This window comes from Eucalyptus grandis, chromosome 8, assembly GCF_016545825.1.
Source record: "Eucalyptus grandis isolate ANBG69807.140 chromosome 8, ASM1654582v1, whole genome shotgun sequence".
NCBI classification, from domain to species: Eukaryota; Viridiplantae; Streptophyta; class Magnoliopsida; order Myrtales; family Myrtaceae; genus Eucalyptus; species Eucalyptus grandis.
Genome location: NC_052619.1, coordinates 25408837 through 25429621, shown reverse-complemented (window position 1 = coordinate 25429621; position 20785 = coordinate 25408837). Strand labels below are relative to the sequence as shown.

The 20785-nt window shown below is 40.2% G+C and overlaps 1 pseudogene; it reads right to left on the bottom strand.

Moving 5' to 3' along the window:
- Positions 1-3296: 3296 nt before the first annotated feature.
- On the bottom strand, positions 3297-12136 carry LOC120287089 (annotated as a pseudogene).
- Between the last annotated feature and the right edge of the window lie 8649 nt (positions 12137-20785).

Genomic DNA, 20785 nt, shown 5'->3' with positions numbered 1-20785 from the left:
TGCCTAAACACGCACAGGGGCGGAGGACTTACCTTGGCCTCGATCCCACCTACAAGTCAAGACAATTCATAATAGGCACCCAACCAATCATATCACCGATCGAAGCATCGATCAAATCGACCTAATCGATTATATTCCAACAAGACCACTCACGGTCATTCCCATTCAGTCAATCAATTCACAACATCAAATCAAAGCAAGGATCAATCGACCTAGTCGATTACATGTCAGACGGACCATTCTAGGTCATTGATTCCACACCATATATCCTTCCATCGAGTACTCGGTCACAGAGCCACATCAATGCTCTCGGGCGTCAAGTTCGCCAAGGTGACGTATCCACTAAACAACTGTGTGCTTTCTTTAAGGCACCGTTTTCGCCAGTGATATCCCAAATCACCGAACCACACATGCCTACAATGATTTGATCAATAGACAATTGCGTGCGTTCTTTAAGGTGCCGTTTTCGCCAGTGATGCCCTTAATCACCGAACCACGCATGTCTATAACCATGTACTCAATAGACAATTGTGTGCATTCTTTAAGGCGCCGTTTTCGCTAGTGATGTCCTTAATCACTGAACCACACATGCCTATGACAGTGTATTTAATAGACAAGTGTATGCGTTCTTTAAGGCGCCGTTTTCGCCAATGATATCCTTAGTCACCGAACCATACATGCCTATAACAATATGAGTACTAGACCGATACGTGCGTTCTTTAAGGCGCCGTTTTCGCTGATATCCCAATCACCGAACCACGTAGGTCCACAATAATGTATGTACTAGACCGATACGTGCGTTCTTTAAGGCGCGTTTTCGCCCGGTGATGTCCCAATCACCGAACCACGTAGGTCCATACACCGTGTCCGATTGGTTCAATCCCAGAGTACTTCTGATTCACTCTCACCATTCTACTCACTTTACAACTCAACAAAGCACTATAAATGCTTAATAAACATACTGGGCCATTCACCAATCAATAATTCAATCTCAATCGATTCCAATCAAATTAGGGTAAATCCCTAAAACATCACAATTTATTTAATTCCATGCAACGTAGAGCTCAAATAAATAAACGAACTACGCCACGACGATCAGCACGAGATTTCGGTCGTCGGCCATCAAAATCTTAATTTCCGAAAAATAATTAATTAATAAATATTAAAAATTCAATTTAACACAAAATAAAGCCCAGTTAAATAAACGGACTTCACCACGGTCATCAGCATAATATTTCGGTTATTTACCATCTCAATTGAATTTTCGGAAATTAATTAATTAATTAATTAATTTCGAAAATTAAATAATTAATATTAAAAATTTGATTCAGCTCAAAATAAAGCCCGATTAAATAAACTAACTTCACCACGGTCATCAGCATAATATTCCGGTCTCGGGCCATCCAGTTGAATTTTCGGAAAATAAATAATTAATTAATTTAATTCCGAAAATTAATATTTAAATACCAAAATTCCACTTAGGCCCGAAAAGCCTAATTGGAGCCGACTAAGGGTCGGGAAAAATCCCGAGGTACTTCCAATAATTAGTAGACAACGTCTACTTGTTAATTGCGCAATCAATTTATCTAAATCGCATCACAATTGACTAATAATTGCTAATTTATTCTAATCTAACAACCTAAACATAATTAATTAAAACTAAACCAACCTTAAGCATAATTAGTCAACTAATCCGGGATTAGTGAGATTACTCACCAAATCGCGTGCAAATCGGATCAATCCGACGGGGGCGACGCGAGGGACGATTCTTCCCAAAGCACGGCTCGGGTTCGGGGCCCGGAAACAGCCCAAAACGAGCCTTGAACAGGGCTGGAAACCCATTTTTCCAGCCACTGTTCTTGGCTGGACGAAGCTTGACCGGCGGCTAGGGCGGCGAGGGGAGGCCGGCGGAGGGCGAGGGGAACGCCGGGGACACCGGGCGGAGCTGGGCGGTGGCCGGAGGTGGCTGGTCGGAGCAAAACCGAGCTGGACAGCAGCTGAAATCGCATGGGGGAGGACTGGGCGCGAGGGGATGGACGCGGGGTGGAGTGCGGACGGCGGGGCGACGGCCTGGCGGCGAGCTGCGGCGGTGCGTGGGCGGCGACGGCGGCTGGCTGCTGTCTCGGCGAGCTGCTGTCTTCGCTTCAGCTTCTCCTTCTGTTCGCTGGTTCCACGAAGAAGAAAAGAAGGAGGGGAGGAAGTGTTCGGTCACGTGGGATGAGGGAGAAGAGAGAGGAGTTTTGACTAGTCAAAAAGGAGAGAGAAGCCAATTTAAAATTGGCAAGGGGTGTTCGGTGGGTGGGGAGTGTTCGCACAAGGAGAGAGGGGAGAGGAGAGAGAAGAGAGAGAGAGAAAAAGAGAAAAGAAAAAGGGAAAGAAAATAACACTTTAATAAGAAAACCTAATTTTCTTATTTCTATTATTTTCCTTTTCTCATTCCCTTTTATTTTCTTCCGGTCTTCGATTATTCCTCCGATAATTTCTTTCTTGAAATTTCGGACTCGGCAATAAATTGATAGACGACGAGACGGTCCTAAAATGAATTGTGACACGCTCAAATATTTGATTTCCCGAGACCGAATTAAATTTCATGGTTAAAATCGACCGGGCGCGATTTTAGTCCAATCCAACCAATTAGGTAGCTTTTAGGGATTTTACCGCGGTTATATCACTTAACGGCTTCATCCAATAGGTTAGCTAACTCGTGAGTGATCGCCGTAGAAAAAACCATAGGCACGTCGACGAAATGCACATTTCATTTTATCGAAACGGGGTTGAATTTCGGAGGTCACAACCAAGCCGTAGCGTCGCCGGCTCCCGGTGAGGCTTGGCCTCGCAGTTGGCTAGGTGAGGCCATCGGCCCTCGTTAGGCGGTTGCGGCCACTGAGGCCGGCGACCACCAAAATGAAGAAAAATTAAAATTAAAAATTAAAATATTAAAATATTAAAAAATTAAAAGAAACAAAAAAGTTATACAAGTTTACCAAATGTGTTTCTGTTCTTTTTCTATTCTAGGAACAAAAATTATACAAGTTTACCAAACGCGTTATTCTGCTTCAAAAATTATTCTCCGGAATGTAAATAGTTATTTCTATTTCTTCCTGAACAATTTTTGAACATAAACGTTACTAAACACACCCTAAATATTTCAAGCTTGTTGGGTTGTGTTGTGATGCCGACTCTTTCTGCTTCAACGAATGGAAGATTTGCTCTCTCGTGGTAAGGGTAGCAAGTTCACATTACCATTAATTTTCTTGGTCGTATAGTTCCTTTACCTTCACCTTCTCAATTATAAATCAGACTATAAACGAGAAGGACCACATATACCCGATCATAAGAAGTAAGAAAAATATATGGGGGTGAGTAATTTCCTTGCTCACAATATCAGCTGAAGCTGAAGCTGCAACAACAGGTTGAAATTGAAGGAATTAGAACTAGACCGTCGAAAATTGATTAACTAATCTGGAAAAGTTTTGACTCTTTCTTTAATCAGGGCATGAAGAGAGGAAACTGCCGAGGATGGAAAACGGATATCATAAACTCACCTGCTTGGGAGAGAACCCAGTCGTCATCACCAGCAACATGCCATGCAAAGTAACCTTTAAGTCCTCTTCCCTTAGTGTACGCCACCTTGGTACAGATGGTTTGTTTATCATCATAGCTGATCCATGTCATCCCAGAATAGCAATGGGCAGACACGACCGTGGAGTTGTACACTGTGGTAGCGTTGTTTAGGGATATGTACGTCGTGATTTGATTGTACATCCTCACCTTTAAGTCCTCTTCCCTTAGTGTACGCCGCCTTGGTACAGATGGTTTGTATATCATCATAGCTGATCCATGTCGTCCCATAATAGCAATAGGCAGACACGACCGTGGAGTTGTACACTGTGGGAGCGTTGTTTAGGGATATGTACGTCGTGATTTGATTGTACATCCTCATCCCCTCGGAGGATATTGCCAGCCCAGTGAAGGGCATAAAGAAGCCGTGGTTGTTGGCATCCGCGAGAGCGAATGCGCTTCCATAAAATGGAATTCCGAGCACGATCTGCTCTGCCGGCATCCCGGCCTGAATCTACACGCTTACCCCATCGTCTCCACTTTCGCCTTTCCCTAAATTAAAAGGACTGACGGTTTCATTACCAAGAAAATTATGAATTTAACGAGGACTGATAGAGGATTTTAAATAAAGAACAAAACCATGTCAATTACTCTTGGACTAACACTTTATGCTTTGAATGGAAAATTGTGTTGTAATTCTCTTGACGTTGAGGTAACAGAATTTTGGAGTCTTGATACAGAAAATTAAGGAAATTTCGTTCTACCAAAGAATAGTCAAAGTTTACAACCCCAAAAGTGAAAGTTACCACCCATACCTGGATTGTAGAGAGCCGCAAGGGGTCCTGTGGTAGAGGACCAACCGGGTGCATAGAAATCATAGGCCATCTCATTGATCCAATCCAAGCTCGCCGCCATGGCAGCCACCGGATAATTTGTTTTAGACCAGTGGTGCGGCAAGTAATGGACCGCTGCCGACAAAAGCAACCATCCTTGCCCAAGCTGACCGCCTCAGCAGCTACCGCAGCCCGTCACTCCTGGAGGAGCAACCCCAAGTTGGCCATCTTCTCGTCGCTATCTCGGGGCTCCAATCAAGATCGAGGCCATGGAAGCCGTTCGACCGAGCCAGGGCAAAAGAGGAATCAATGAAATGTTAGACGCAAATTGCGTAACCCCAAGATCTCCATAACTAGAACAAGAATATGAATAATTGAGTAGAAAGATTAACGCACATGTTTTGGGATCCATTATTCTTGAAGCGGAAGTGGAAACACAATATTCCACGTGCAAGTCCTTCTCCTCTATTGCCCTCCGTATCACTGGCTCAATGAGGCGGTGTGGCATCCTAGAATTCCTTGCCGGTCATTAGGGGTGCTCAAATTAATGTCTTGCATTTAGACTTTGGCCAAGCTCTTACTGAATAATTAATTGACAGAAAAATTCTAGCTTTGGCCATGTGGAAAATTTAAAGTTTAAAATATTTATAAAAGAAATTTAAAAAAAAAAAGAGAGAGGAAAATGTCAATTTTTGGAATGGGCCTTAGACCCATTGGCCTAAGCTTTTAATGGGCCAAGTTGGCCGGCCCAATAGAGGCCCAAGAGGAGTGGTCGACCAGCCCAACTCCAAGGCCCATGATGCATGCAATAGGACAAGTGGCATGGAGGAGGTGAAGCATGGTGGACACTTGTCTTCCTCCACAATTACACTTGTCCCTCATGCAAACCTAGAGTGCATGCAAATATATACAACCAAAAAGAGAGAGAGAGAGTGGCTTGTTCGGCCAAGAGAGTGAGCCGAGAGAGTGAGATGCGAGAGAGAGGGGAGGCCGAGAGAGGAGGAGAAGGAACCGTCGCCGCCTGCACGCCGTTCATCCGTCGCCGGTGTGCCGTCTCTTTTGCTGCTGTCCGTCAGGTCTAGAGGCAAGTGGAGTCCTCTAGCTTCTCTTGCATGCTTATATGTTGTTTGCATGTTGAAATCTTGAGTGATAGATGTCAAAAACCGAAGCTTGGATGTGTGGTGTGTGAGTAGTGTGACTGTTTTCGTTCGGATCATGTGAGTCAGAAACTTGTTTGAGCTTGCATGTGTGTTTGGAGTCCGATTTTGGCTTCGATGTCTTCATTAAAGTTGTAGCTAACATCTTGTACTATAACATACTGAAATTTCGTGAAAAATTATGGAGATTTGAGGGGTTAAAGTCTTGTTATACGGAGACCTCAGATCTGGAGAGTTTTTACTGACCTCTTGCTGGATTCATGGTTGCATGTTGGTTTTTGTTGAGAATCTCACTTCGATGTCTTCATGGAAGTTGTAGGGGACATCTTGAACTACAACATACTCAAATTTGAAGTGAAATTAACAAGTATAGCCTAGTGAATCGACTAGATCTTGAAGAAGATGATTCTGGTGATGTATTTTGAGATACCCGAGACTTCAAGGACCTAAATGATGACTCTACTCTGGTTATTTGACCTATATCTCTTCATGTAACTTGTAGAGGATATCTTGATTCATAACATATCCAAATTTCAGAGAAAACGAAAGAGAAGAGGTAGGTGAAATCTCAATATTTCGGAGATGTGTACACTGGACGATGCGGTAATGGATCCAGAAGCTTCGTGAGACTGTATAAAATAATCTAAAAAGAATCTGGCTTGGAGTTCTTCATTAGAGTTGTACGAAAACGTCTTGGCTATAACCCAGTAAAATGTCATAATTTTTGAAGGCCATATGGATATTTTAATTGAATTTCTTCGAAAACCGTGCATTCTGGTTTCATCCGAAAATTATATGAGGTTTTGTGAAAATTGGGAAATTGTGTGAAATGCTATTTGGCCATGTATTTTGTATGAAGTTATCATCCTATTGGCTTGTTTAATATTTGTTGTAATTTTTATAATTTTGGGAATTTGTTGATATTAAATTTAATATTTATGGAAATGACAAAAGTTGGAATTTAAATAAATGAAAAAGGGCATGAAAATGGATTATTTTATTGGCCATAAATTCCATTAATTTTATTTCATAAATAATTATACCATGTTGCATGTATGATGAGGTCTTGATGTATGCATGACATTGAATTGAGATGCATGTGTGAATTCTATGCCAAGTATGACTTGTGTGATGTCACGCCATATGCCATGTTAAATTGAGATTAAAATATTGGCAAATGTGGATGATGGGAAATGAGGAGATGGTTGTGGTGGAGGATGATGGCCGGAATGTATAGAGATACATTGCCGAGATTCCCCGGGAGTGTCGGGATGCCCGGTGGTATACGGTACGTAATTCCAGGGGAGGCCTGGTGGTATGTCGGTACATAATCCGGAGCCCCGGAGGTTTGTGCCTGTGGAATGCCTCGCGATGCCGAGGATTGGGGTGCGAGATGCCCGGCTAGAAGGGTAAAGGCCGGAAGCCCTGTCGGAGGTTTCTGCCCGAAGGGAATGCCTCGTGATGCTAGTTGAGATGCGAGATGCCCGGTGGCCATGGGATGGCTGGAATGCTGGGAACCCTGTCGGAGGTCTTTGCCCGAAGGGATGATGAAATTGATGATATGAGAAATGGGTGATGCGGTGATCAAATTTAAAGATAAAAGATGAAAATTAACCCATGATATGATATGCATGATGATGATGATGATGATGATGATGATGTGATATGATGATCGCCCATGATATGATATGCATGATGATATGCATGATGATGATGATGATGATGATGATGATATGTGATGTGATATGATGATCACCCATGATATGATATGCATGATGATATGCATGATGATGATGATGATGATGATGATATGTGATGTGATATGATGATCACCCATGATATGATATGCATGATGATATGCATGATGATGATGATGATGATGATATGTGATTGGATATGATGATCACCCATGATATGATATGCATGATGATGATGATGATGATGATATGTGATGTGATATGATGATCACCCATGATATGATATGCATGATGATATGCATGATGATGATGATGATGATATGTGATGTGATATGATGATCACCCATGATATGATATGCATGATGATGATGATGATGATGATGATGATGATGATGATGATGATATGTGATATGATGATCACCCATGATATGATATGTATGATGATATGCATGGTGATGATAATGATGATGATATATGATATGGCATGTGTATTGTGATGATGTCATGATGATGATGACATGTATGATGTAATGATGCCATGATGATGAAGACATGTATGATGTAATGATGTCATGACGATGATGACATGTATGATACGATGATGATATACATGTATGTGTTATAAATTGATATGATGATGCATGTAGCGTTAGGTAAACGCCCCTTAGGTGAGGATGCATGTGAGAATTAGGGTTAGAGGAGAGACTTGAAGACTATTTATGTAGCTTTCAGCCAGCCCCCCTCATTACGGGCCAGCTCAACTCGGCGCACACTAGCCAACCCATATTAGACTAATTAAGAAACCTTCTATCTCACCTTAGACCAAACCCCGTAAAACGGTAAACGCAACGGTAAATTACAATATCAATTAATGTAGTCCACAATTAGAAAAACTCTTACATTCTCCCACTTGGACTATATTATTGAAATCGTATCGTATGTGCGCACATTGGTCCGAGATAATTCTTAATAGTCAATCCTATCCCATAAAGTCTTAAACACCGAATCATGGCAAGAATCGCATGTATACACACAGCCTTCCATGGTCACAAATGTTCTCAACTTTATTGATATGGATTCAATATGGTAGTGTGGCAATGAATAACATCTCTCATAGAGAGATCCCATTTGTCACCATCATTCTCTTAACTTTAGGCGTCACAAAAACTTATGCCACTAGAGAATACTTTATGGTTCCAATGAATCGACATATGCTTGTCCTTATGGTTAACCTTTCTTTATGTATCACAAGACATATGCACAAGGCTAATAACCGGATGCCCCTAGCCTTCACTCAAGGTTTAAGCAATACCTTTGAAACTTTCAACAATATATATATATATATATATATATATATATATATATTCAACATAATAACAATCCATTCAAAAAATATTTTATTGAATGCAAAAGTTGACATATATATATATCAAAGTGTTACTAAATTGTAACAAAATAGATGTAAACTTTATTCAAGGAAAAATAAAACACAGCTCCCACTAAATAACAGCATCCCAAGACGCTCCATGCTAATGACATGTCGATCAAAAACACACGGGCATAGGCCTTTAGTTAGTGGATCTGCAACCATATCATCTGTAGGAATATAATTTATTGCAACGTCACCATTCTGCACTGATTCCTTTATAGTAAAAAACTTGACCTCCATGTGTTTAGACCCCTTGAGACTTATGTTGTTATTAATAAACAACGCTGCGAGTTATTGTCACAAAGTATAATTGTATGGGTCTATCCACAAAATCAAAAACAGATAACTCCCTAATGAGGTTCCGGAGCCAAATAGATTAAGTAGCAGCTAAAAACATGCTACAAACTCCACTTGCATGGTAGAAAAAGATATGGATTTCTATTTTTCGCTTTTCCATGATATTACACCTCCCGCCAACATAAATATGTATCCCGTCGTTGACTTCTTATCGTCTTGACAACGAGCAAAATCTGCATCTGAATACCCTGCTAGTTGCAAGTCTGGAACATATCTATAAATCAGTATATAATCTTTTGTTCTCTTTAAGTACCTTAAAACCTTCTTGGCAGCAACCCAGTTATCGTGTCCTCAATTAGACTGATATTTGCCTAGAATCCCTGTTGCAAAAGCAATATCTGGCCTAGTGCAAACTTGAGCATACATGATACTACCAAGCACACTAGCATAAGGTACATCCTTCATTTGAGCTTTCTCAAAATCTGAATTAGGGCATTGTGAAAGACTCAATTTATCACCCTTAACAACAGGAGCAATTCCTGGTTTGCAATCCTGCATATTGAATCTTTCTAAAATGCGATCAATATACGCCCTCTGAGACAAACCCAATGAACGGCGTGAGCGATCCCTATGGATGTCAATGCCAAGAACAAAAGACGCATCACCAAGGTCTTTCATATCAAAATTTTTCGATAACATCCGCTTCGTCTCATATAGTAAGCTAATGTCATTACTAGCAAGCAAGATATCATCTACATAAAGTATGAGAAAATATATTTCCTCCCACAGACCTTGGTGTATATACATTGATCTACTTTGTTCTCAATAAATCCGAACGAAGTAACAACACTATGAAACTTGAAATACCATTGTCTTGAAGCTTGCTTAAGGCCATAAATAGACTTCTTCAATCTACAAACAAGATTACCTGAGTCATCTACTACAAAACCTTCAGGTTGCACCATATAAACCTTTTCAGCAATGTCTCCATTTAAAAAAGCAGTCTTAACATCCATCTGGTGTAACTCCCTATCGAAATGAGCTACCAATGCCAAGATCACTCTCAAAGAATCTTTAGAAGAAACTGGAGAAAATGTTGCTTCATAATCTATTCCTTCTCTTTGAGTGAAACCCTTAGCTACCAATCTGGCTTTAAACTTTTCAATCTTTCCTTTGGTATCCCTTTAGTCTTGAATACCCATTTGCAGCCAATAGGTTTATAACCTTCAGGTAATTCAACAAGCTCCTAAACACCATTGTGTTTCATGGATTGCATCTCATCTTTCATCGCATCTAGCCACAAATTTGATTGAGGACGTGAGATAACATCCGTATAAGTTACCGGATCAACAACACAACCAATATCATAATCATGTTCTCCTAGGTAGACAACATAGTCTAGTGGTATAGCTGAACGTCTTTCCCTAGTTGATCTTTTGAGTGGAGCTACTTCAATTTCATTCTGAATTTGAGGAGCTTGAGGAATCTCATCAGGAACTGTCTCAACAATAGGATCTTGGGCCACAACAGGCTTAGTTTGTGGCGCAAGAGGCACCATAATTGTCTGCACAGGATGAGACAGGGATCCAGTAATCCCCACCATACTATCATCTTCGATAGCTTGTGAGTAGCTACCCTTTTCAGCTACATCAAATTTCTGAAATTTTGTAGTCTGAGATTCTACAATTCTTGTACCTCCATTAGGGTTATAAAACCGATACCCCTTTGAGTGATCTGGGTAAGACACGAAGTAACACCGAGTAGTTTGGAATCCAGCTTACTCAATGTTAGATTATATAATTTCACTTCTCCTGGACATTCCCAAACTTTAAGATGATTCAAGCTAGGTTTACGTCCAGTCTACAACTCAAAAGGAATCAATGGAACTACTTTAGTAAGAATCCGATTTAGAATATAAAGAGCTGTTTTCAAAGATTCACCCCATAGAAAATTAGGTAAATTGGTCCTACTAATCATACTTCTCATCATGTCCATAAGAGTACGATTGCGCCTTTCAGCTACACCATTTTGTTCAGGAATTCCGGGCATAGTAAACTGACCTATTATCCCAGAATCCTCTAAGTATTTAGCAAACCGCCCTTTAAGTTGTCCAGCATCACCGTGTCTACCAAAATACTCACCACCACGATCAGATCTGACAATCTTTATAACTTTTCCCAACTGTTTCTCCACTTCAGTCCGAAAAATCTTAAATTTATCAAGAGACTCGGACTTTTCTTTAATCAAATATAAGTATCCATATCGGAAATAGTCATCAATAAATATGATGAAATAAAAATTTCTACACAAAGTAGCTGTGTATGGTTCACTAATATTAGTGTGAATAATCTCCAACAAGTCTGAACTTCGTATAGTAGATTTCTTCTTTATCTTAGTCATCTTACCTCTGCAATAGCCTACGCAAGTCTCTTGATTATCTTTAAGAGTAGGCAAGATATCACCCTTTATAAGCCTTTCTACTCTATTGCCCTTCGTATCACTGGCTCAATGAGGTGGCCCCCTCACGTGTAGCATTAGGTAAACGCCCTAGGTGAGGATACATGTGAGAGTTAGGGTTAGAGGAGAGACTTGAGTACTATTTATAGAGTTTCCAGCCAATCCCCCTCATTACGGGCTAGGCTCAACTCGGCCCAAACTAGCCAGCCCATATTAGATTAATTAAGAAACCTTCTATCTCACCTTAGACCAAACCCCATAAAACGGTAAACGTTAAACGGTAAATTACAATATTAATTAATGTAGTCCACAATTAGAAAAACTCTTACATGAAAGACTTTCGGGAGCTCGACTGGCACGCCACAGATGCAATATTGTCTGCAATCGATTTGTTACCCCCGCCGCCAATGGACTGGAGGGTTATGACCGATGGGTTTTTTCTGCTGGACATCATGAGTGAAGGCTGCGAAAGACTAAGCATGCGACGACAATACGACTACCTGGTTCATCGATGCGTCGACGTCAGCAAATGCGCAGAAGAGATGAGTGAAGAGGGCCGACTTGATGTCGGAGGCTATGATGCCGCTGTCCGGGAACCAATAGCCTCCTTTGACGTTTTGGGCCATGCATGAGTTGATTTGGAGGAGAGAGAGAGAAAGGAGATGAAGAGAAAGAGAAGGATAAGATTATAGTCGAAAGCCATTTTTTATGAGTTACACGGAGGAGGTTGTACGTTTTTTAGCTGGCTTTATACAGAATTTATCGGACTGCATACGCATGTGGGGCTCAAGTTTAGTGGTACGGGGATGATGATCGTGACTAAGAAATTTCATGTGAATAAGGCTTTCCTGTGCTCTAACCCAATCGATTAAGAAGGGGAAGTTCTTTTCTGCACTCTTTTTCATGATAGATTACTCACAAGTCTGCGCTACAAGGAGAAATTATTATAGGAGTGGTTGTTCATGTTCTAAAATGAGTTTGAGCTATGATGGATCACAAATGGATTGAGTTCCAAACACCCCATAATGCCAAAACTCGACACGGACGGATACCTAAGTGTCAAAACTTCCAAAATGTATACTTAAGTGTCACAATCGGAGAAGAAATAGACACTTACATGTTAACAGTGAGAAGTTGCAGCCAAAATGCTAATTTGGCATTTTCCAAAGACTTTTTTTTTGAGGTAGCAATTATTTATTAAAAAAAATTATCCACGTGACGTTGACATAACCAGCTTGTCCCAAAATGATGTCATTTAATCTCCAAAATTAATTTTTAATATAAATATTAATTAAAATAAAAGACTAAATTAAAAACAAAATGAGCGGTAGCAAATTAGCGAGGGCCTCTACGGCCCTCACTATTGCTGCCCCCAATATCACCAAAAAGGGTTGGCAACAATGGGGCAAGGGTCGGCCGAAGTCGTTGGGCCTCACCCAATCAAGCCAAGGGCTGCCACTAGCTGGGGCAGGGTCCTCGTTGAATCTAGGGAGGACTGCGAGCCCTCGCCCCATATCTAAGCGAGGGCCTATAGGCCCTCCCCAACGCTTTGGCCGAGGTCGTGACCATGCTAGTGACCTCGACTGACCCTCGCCCCATCTCATTGGCCCTTTCTAGCAATGGTGGGGTGGCATTAACAGCGAGGGCTGCAGAGGCCCTCGCTGATTTGCTACCGCTCCATTTTTAAAATTATGTTTTATTTTAATTTAATTAATATTTATATTGAAAATCAATTTTGGGGGCAAAACAACGTCGTTTGCACATTTATTGCTGAGTAGGCAGCTCCAAAGCAAGCCACGTCAACTAATTTATTTTAAAATAATGCCATGTCGGATTTCTAGTTGCATCTTGTCGAAATTGGCATTTAAGTGTCCCAATTTTTTTAAAAAAAATGGCAACCTTTTTGGAACTTTTGATATTTAAGTGTCTATTTGTGCCAAATTTTGGCACTTACGGTGAACTTCTAACCCATATGGATCCTCCAAATTTGACGATCCCCATTCAATTTTAATAAAATATATGCACTAAGTTCGTGAAATGCTTGCTTGGGCTACATTTGGTATTCTTTAGATCTGACAACTCAAATCGTCCGATTCATAATATAATGTTACATAATCGAGCAAACTCATTTGATGACTTCATTTTTCAAAGGCCCTATTTAGGGAGTATGCATTGCATGCACCCGATGCATGTGAATCCACTATATCCAATCATTAGATCATGGGAGTTCCATGTAAGATCCACACCATTCAATAATCGAGATGTAGTGGATCTCAAGGACAACGGTTGACGCCGTCAACTATGATGCGTTGGGAACGAGCTATTCGTTTTCTCATCAATTGACGGTGCTTCGTGCATGGAACTCCGACGGTGATTTAAGGGACCGCAAGATGCAGCATTCACTATCTTTCGTGGATTGTGGAAGTGGGAATCAATGCTAATGTCTGGAAAACCTGTCCATCCACGAATAGATCCAACCAAGCCCTCTGATGCCAATCATATCTATCGTTGTCTTGCTAGTCTGTTGATGTTACTTTGTAGATTTCCCGCGTTGTTTCCTAAGGAGCTCATTCGAGTTTCTTGTTGACGCCGTAACTAACAGGGCATGCAATAGGTCGCCCTTTTCGTTGAGCTGATTAAGATGAGATGGGATTGCAAATCTCCTTATTACTACGTTTGGTTGTCTGGATTCAAATCAAAATAGGAGACAGAGGAATAGATGAAGAAATAGGTGATTTTACCTTCGCTCGCCATGAGAGCCAGCTCGGAAGAGAATGTGAAACCGGAAGTGGGCAGTTTGAGATTTACGGGAGGAGGAAGAAAACCGCTTTGCTGGGGCCTTCAATCGGGTATACGTCGGAAACCAGAACTCAAGGGTCATTGCTTTCAGACATTGGTCTTTATCAGACATTGCGAAGGAAACAAGAACTCGAGACTCGTCGCTTCTTCTGTCAAATCAGTGTCCGACGGTTGGTTCCTCCACAGTTGTTCAAGGTTCGCTTTCCTCATCGAGGGTCTTGCAATGTGGGGCCATCGAGCGACGACTCGTTTTTAATAGGATGCGATCGCTACGCTAACTAGTCTACTGTTGCCTTACGTACTAGTCGTGGATGTGGACTTTTCATTTTGACAAGTTATCAAAAATTCTAAACTATATTATCATAATTTTTTTTCCAACACCAAAAATCTCAAAAGTATATATGTGTGATATATTTATTCTCTGTCAAAATTATGTCTATAAGAGTTAAAAATGAGAAAAGTATCAAAAAAAGTCTTAAATTTATGACATTTGTATCAATTCAGTCATAAATTTTTCAATTAGATTAAAACATTTTCGTATTGGTATCAATTCAGTTCTTTTGGCTATTTTTAGCCAGTTGGCGCTGATGTGAACATCGGCCGGCCAGCCGACAAATGCTGATATGGAAATTTTTAAATGATTTTTTATTTTTTTATTTTTTATTAATATTTTTCCTTTTTTTTTCTTTTTCCTCTTCTTCCTCTTGGCTTTCTTCTCGTCCAACATTCGGCGAGGGCCACACCCTCGCCACACAAATGCCGCGCAAATGTCACTAGGGCCTCGCCAACCACTAGTGAGGCCGCCTTCTCTTGCAGCTAAGCCATGGCAAGGCTGGCCTTGGCTCATAGCCTCGAGCAAGGCCAAGCGAGGGCCACAAGGCCCTCACTAGCGATGGGGAAGGGCCATGACCTTCACTACTGGCCAATAAGGGCTTCGCAACCCTCGCCCAGTGGCTGACAAGCTGTCGAAGGCTTGCTCGCCACTACAAGAGAACGGCTCACCGGCCACTACAAGAGAAGAAGGCTCAAAGGAAGAAGAGGAAAATTAATAAAAAAATTCGAAAAAAAAATTATTTAAAATTGTTACATCAGCATTCACTGACCAGTCGATCAGCGTCCACTTCAACACCAGCTAGCCGGCATTGACATCAATGCTACCCAGCCAAAATTGGCTAATAACTAAATTGGTACTAATGTAAAAAAGTTTAAGATTAAATTGATCTAATTAAAATGTTTATAAGTGAATTTGTACCAATGCCATAGGTTTAAGATTTTTTTAGTACTTTTCCCAATTAAAAATCTGCCTATACTGATGCCAAAAAGCAAACAGTATCAACATGGCGCCCACACAATTTAAGTTAAATAGAAAACACGTTGTTTTGACTGAAAATCACCTAACCAAATCTCGATGGAAAGTAAATATATTACATAGATATAAATTTAGAGTTTTTTTGTCATAATTTTTTTTTTTGGGTATACATGTCATAATTAGTATAGTTTGAGATTTTTTATGTCACCAAAAAAAATCTCAAATAAATATATCAAAGTGAATATAATTTACAATTTTTTGTCTTTTTTTCCCTTTTGGCAATGAATATGATTGACCAAATAGACAGCTCTTGTCTCACCACATCCAACCTATGATCAAGCCTATCTTGTTATTCAATCTCATGCCTAACAAGAAAATTTACATGTTCAATTTTCAATAGGAGGCCAATTTGGACAGACGGGTTGAGGTTCTCGACATCAAACATATAGTTCGATAGGAGGGATTGAAAGGGGAAGAAATGATTCTTAAGTCACAATCTCGTCAGAATTGAGAAAGTGGATAAAAAGGGATTATTAAAGTTTCTCATGTATATTTTAAACCTCTTTTGATGTCAACAAATTTTTGTCCATTATATAAACAGATTCCTCCTCCTTCTTCACTAGTAACTTTTTTTTTTTCCATATTTTATTTCTATATATGCGTTCTTTTCGTTGCTTTTCCTCTCGTTTGCATCCCAACATCATTCTAATTCAATCCTTTCAAATCCTTTTTCTCTATTGGTTATTGAAATACATTATTTTCCTTTCCATTCTTGCTGACTGTCAAACTCGTAATTCTGTCTGAGAGAGAGATTCTATAAATCCATTACATCATTGGATCTTGCTTTACTTCCTCCGCTAAGAATACATTTCACTGTGAGATGGGATGCCATAAATACTTCACATTATTGGACCAAACTTCGATTAACACAAGTAAATAATGTCTCCTCTGACGTCGTCTAGGTCACCACGAGCTTGAAGCTGCAACAACAGGTTGAAAATTGAAGGAGACTAGTATTAGATTGATAAATTTGATCCCCTAATCGGGAAAAGTTTTGACTTTTTTCTTTAGTCAGAGCATGCAGGGAGGAAAAATGTCAAACATCCAGATCCATTTATTCTCCCTTGGACATAGAGAGCTTAGCAAGATTTTCCTTTCCTTCACACTCTTGTACTTCATTGGAAATAAAAACCACTGTTCCTCAAATGACTAAGTCCATTCTGATATTAACTATGGTGAATTGCACTATCTCTAAAAAGAATTTCCTTCCATTTTAGATGAACATGTAGTTTAAATTTGATCTAAACACATAGGGATTTTTTTTTTCTTTTTTTTTCTTAAGGAGTTACGGACTTGATAAGATGATGTTTGAAAGACATTTACTATACTATATGTAGCTAGGGTTAGGGCTAAACTTGGGAAATAGAATATTTATTACAAAATTTCTAATGCATGATTGGGGGAAAATTGTCCAAAATGTCCTAAATCTATTAAATTTTTGCCGACTCAATCATAAATATTTCAATTTTCTCAATTAAGTCATAAATACTTTTACGTTTTGCCGATTGAGCCTATTCAATCATTTTTGGCTAAAAATTGCTGACATAAAAATTGACCATCCAACTTGACATGATTGGCGCCGACATTGACAAATTTTAATAATATTTTAATATTTTTTAGGTTTTTCTTTCTTTTCTTCTTCTTTTTATTTTTAAATTCTTTCTCTTTCCATTTTTCCTTTGTCAGCCACCATCAGGCCTCGTCGATGGCTGGGTTGACAGTTGCTAGTGGAGGGGAAAAGAAAAATAAAAAAAGGAAGAGAAAAGTAGGGGAAAAACGAAAAGAAGGAGAAGAGTAGAATAAAGAAAAAAAGGAAAAAAATTAGTAAATAATTTGATAAAATATTTAAATATTATTAAAAATTGTCAATGTCGTATCGATTATGTCACATATGATGATCAATATCCATGTCAACGATTTCTAAATAAAATTAACCAGATTGATTCAATTGATAAAACGTGAAAATGTTAAAGACTTAAGCAATAAAATTGAATGGTTTATAACTGAATTGATAAAAGTATAATAAGTTTGAGATCTTTTGGATAATTTTGCCATGATTGATGCTATGTAACATAAATCTCATAAATTTACCTGCTGGAGAGAGAACCCAATTGTAATCACCAGTCACATGTCACGCAAAGTAACCTTTAAGTCCTCTTCCCTTGGAGTACGCGACCTTGGTAGAGATAGTTTGTGTATCATCGTAATTGATCCATGTCATCCCAACATAGCAATAGGCAAACACCACCATGGAGTTGTACACCATGGTAGCGCCATTTTGGGATATGTATGTCGTGATTTGATTGTACATGATATTTCCGCTGGAAAATATCGCCGACCAGGTGACAGGCGCGAAGTAGCTGTGATCGTTGGCATCTGTGAGGGCAAATGCATGCCCGTAGAAGGGGAAGCCGAACACAATCTGCTCGACCGGCATGCTGGCTTGAATCCACACACTCACCCCGTCGCCACGATAGATCTAACTAATTTGAACCTTTATATAAATATAGACACACATATGGGCTGCAAAGAGAAATTAGTTTGCGGGGGTGAGTTCATATTCTAATTTCAGTGTGGACCATTAAAAAGGGTGGTCACATGTGGGTTCTCCAAATCTAACAATCCCGATTCAATTTTAAGTAATATATGTACTAGTCACGTGAAGTACCTGGGCTACATGTGGCATTTTGTAGAATCGTAAGTTGACTTTATATTTTAAAAACTCTTTTTAATGGAGCATGAACCCACTCTATCCCAACAACCAGATCATGAGAGTCACCTCATTCCAATTAAATTTAAAAAAAAAAAAAAAAAAAAAAGTTCATTTTAGTATTTATTGTGCTGCGTAAAATGGTCAACATCTACGTCAATAATTCTTGACTAATTTAAGCCGTCCAACGGCTGGCGTGGGCTTATTGGCCCTCGTTAGCCAAAATGAAAGGAGAAAAAGAAAATAAAATAACAGAAAAAGAAAATAAAAATCATAAAAAAATTCAAAAAGTTGTTAAAATATTATTTAAAAATGTTTACGTCAACACTAGTCATGCCACATATAACCGACGTCCATATCAATGATTTTTTTACCTAAGTTAGGTGAATGAACTGAATTTGTATTAATGTAAAAATATTTAAAATTAAATTGATCAAATTAAAAAGTTTAGGATCGAATTGATACAAATGTAATGAGTTTATGACTTTTTTATATTTTTCCCTTAATAGGGTACAAGACAAAAAAAGGAACACTTGAACTAGGATTGAGCAAGATGGACCAAACAAATTGGGACCGCCTAGATTGGATCAAACTGACTAATTTCAGGTAGCTCTAGGCAGCATTGGTCCAATTCCTAGTTCCAATTTTATGGAACTACTGTTTTTTTTTATTTGGTTTATCATTCCATGGTGGGAACCAAATCGCCTAGATTGGACCAATATATATTTTTTTCACTTTTTTTTTCAATTTCTTAAAGAATAGTATGGTGAAGTTGAGGGCGTGTTTAGTAACGATTCTCCGCTCTCGGAGTAGATTCGATAAAAAATGATTATTTTTTATTTTGTTACAAGGAACGGATTCTAAGCATTTTAAGTCGTTTGGTAAGTGTCCAAAATTTTTTATTTTGAAATAAAATTGCGTTTAGTACCATGCTAATTGATTCTACTCCAAATTAATTTCTTTAATTTTTAAATAATTTTTATACATTTTTCCTTTTTTTCTTTTTATTTTTTCCTTTTTTCCTTTTTTCTTTTTTTTTTCTTTTTTTCCTTTTTTTCTTTTCCTTTTTTTTCCTTTTTTCCTTTTTTTCCTTTTCTTGTTTTTCTTTTTCTCCTATTCTTCTTCTTCTTCAGTGGTCGCCAGATCGGTAACCGGCCAAACGAGGGCCGGTGATCTCACCGGAGCGTCGCCGACCCTCGGCGAGGCCACCCTCGTCGGCCAAGCCTCGCTAGCAGCTGGGCGAGGCTCACCCAACCCTCGCCTAGCCCTGCTGAGGCTCAGCCTCGCCAAATCTAACGAGGCCGAGCCTCACCGGTGGCCAAGCAACCCCGGCGAGGCCCGCCTAGCCACCGGCAAGGCTCACCTAGCCCCGGAGAGGCTCGGCCTCGCCACATTCCCCCTCCCCCGGTCGGTCAATCGGTGCGGTGTGCTCCTAGCGAGGCTGGGTGAGGCCTGCCTGGCCACCTGTGGGGTTGGGTGAGCCTCGCCGGGGCTAGGCGAGCCTCGCCCAGCCCGGCGAGGCCCACTTGGCCACCGGTGATGGGCTTGCCTTCAAGGAGCTCACCGAACCTTGCCCCGGCCTCGGTGAGCTTGCCGAACCGGTGGATAGCAAAGGGCGTTGGCGGCGACAATGGCGGGCGGTGGTGGACGGCGGTCGCGGGATGACGGAAGGGAAGAAGAAGAAGAGTTGGTTTTGATTCTCAAATTTGTTCCCGGAACAAGAATGTTTTTTTTTTTATTCTTGATTCCATTCCAAATTTGTTCTCGGAAACAAAAATTTTACCAAGCACAATTCTGTTCCTAAACTGATTCCGAGAACAAAAATCAGAATCTAGCACTTGTTTGGCATGTTGCCAAGCAGCCCCTAAGAGTGTAATCTTAAAACCTAATCAATAATCTCGTCTAAGCTCACGCAGCTTACGAGATGCCTCGTTCTTCAGTCCTTCCCTCTCAAATGGCGGCGCGGCATCACCTTCTCTCGCCTTAGTTGCATCCCTTTTGCTCAAGCTTGACGCCACCCTCTCGCGGTATCATCTCAACTCTCGCCTCCTCTCTTGCTCTGTTTCTTCCATCTCGGTTCTCATCAAGGTAATGATCTGTATTTTGCCCTTTTTTCGTATTACATTACCCGTGTCTCGCCGTTCATTTTCACGAGACTTGCTAGATTCTAGGTCTAGTTGTGTGCTATGTAGGCAAAAGTCTCCGACTCGTCCCATCACTTAAACCTATATTAAGATGGAAGAAAGAACATTGCCGGATTTTTGTGGTTTGGGGTCCGATTTGCCCATGACTCTCAAGTCTTTTCAAGCCGATTGTGAGAACGACGCCTTGAGTTCATGGTATGATCAAGCAAAGGCTGGGAATAAAGAGAGCAGCGACCGCTTTCATCGACCATCCAGAACCGAACCGGACTGGTCGGGCCCAGTCCCCAATTCTAAAAACTAGAAACCAATCCCCGTAGTCCGATTCTCGGTAC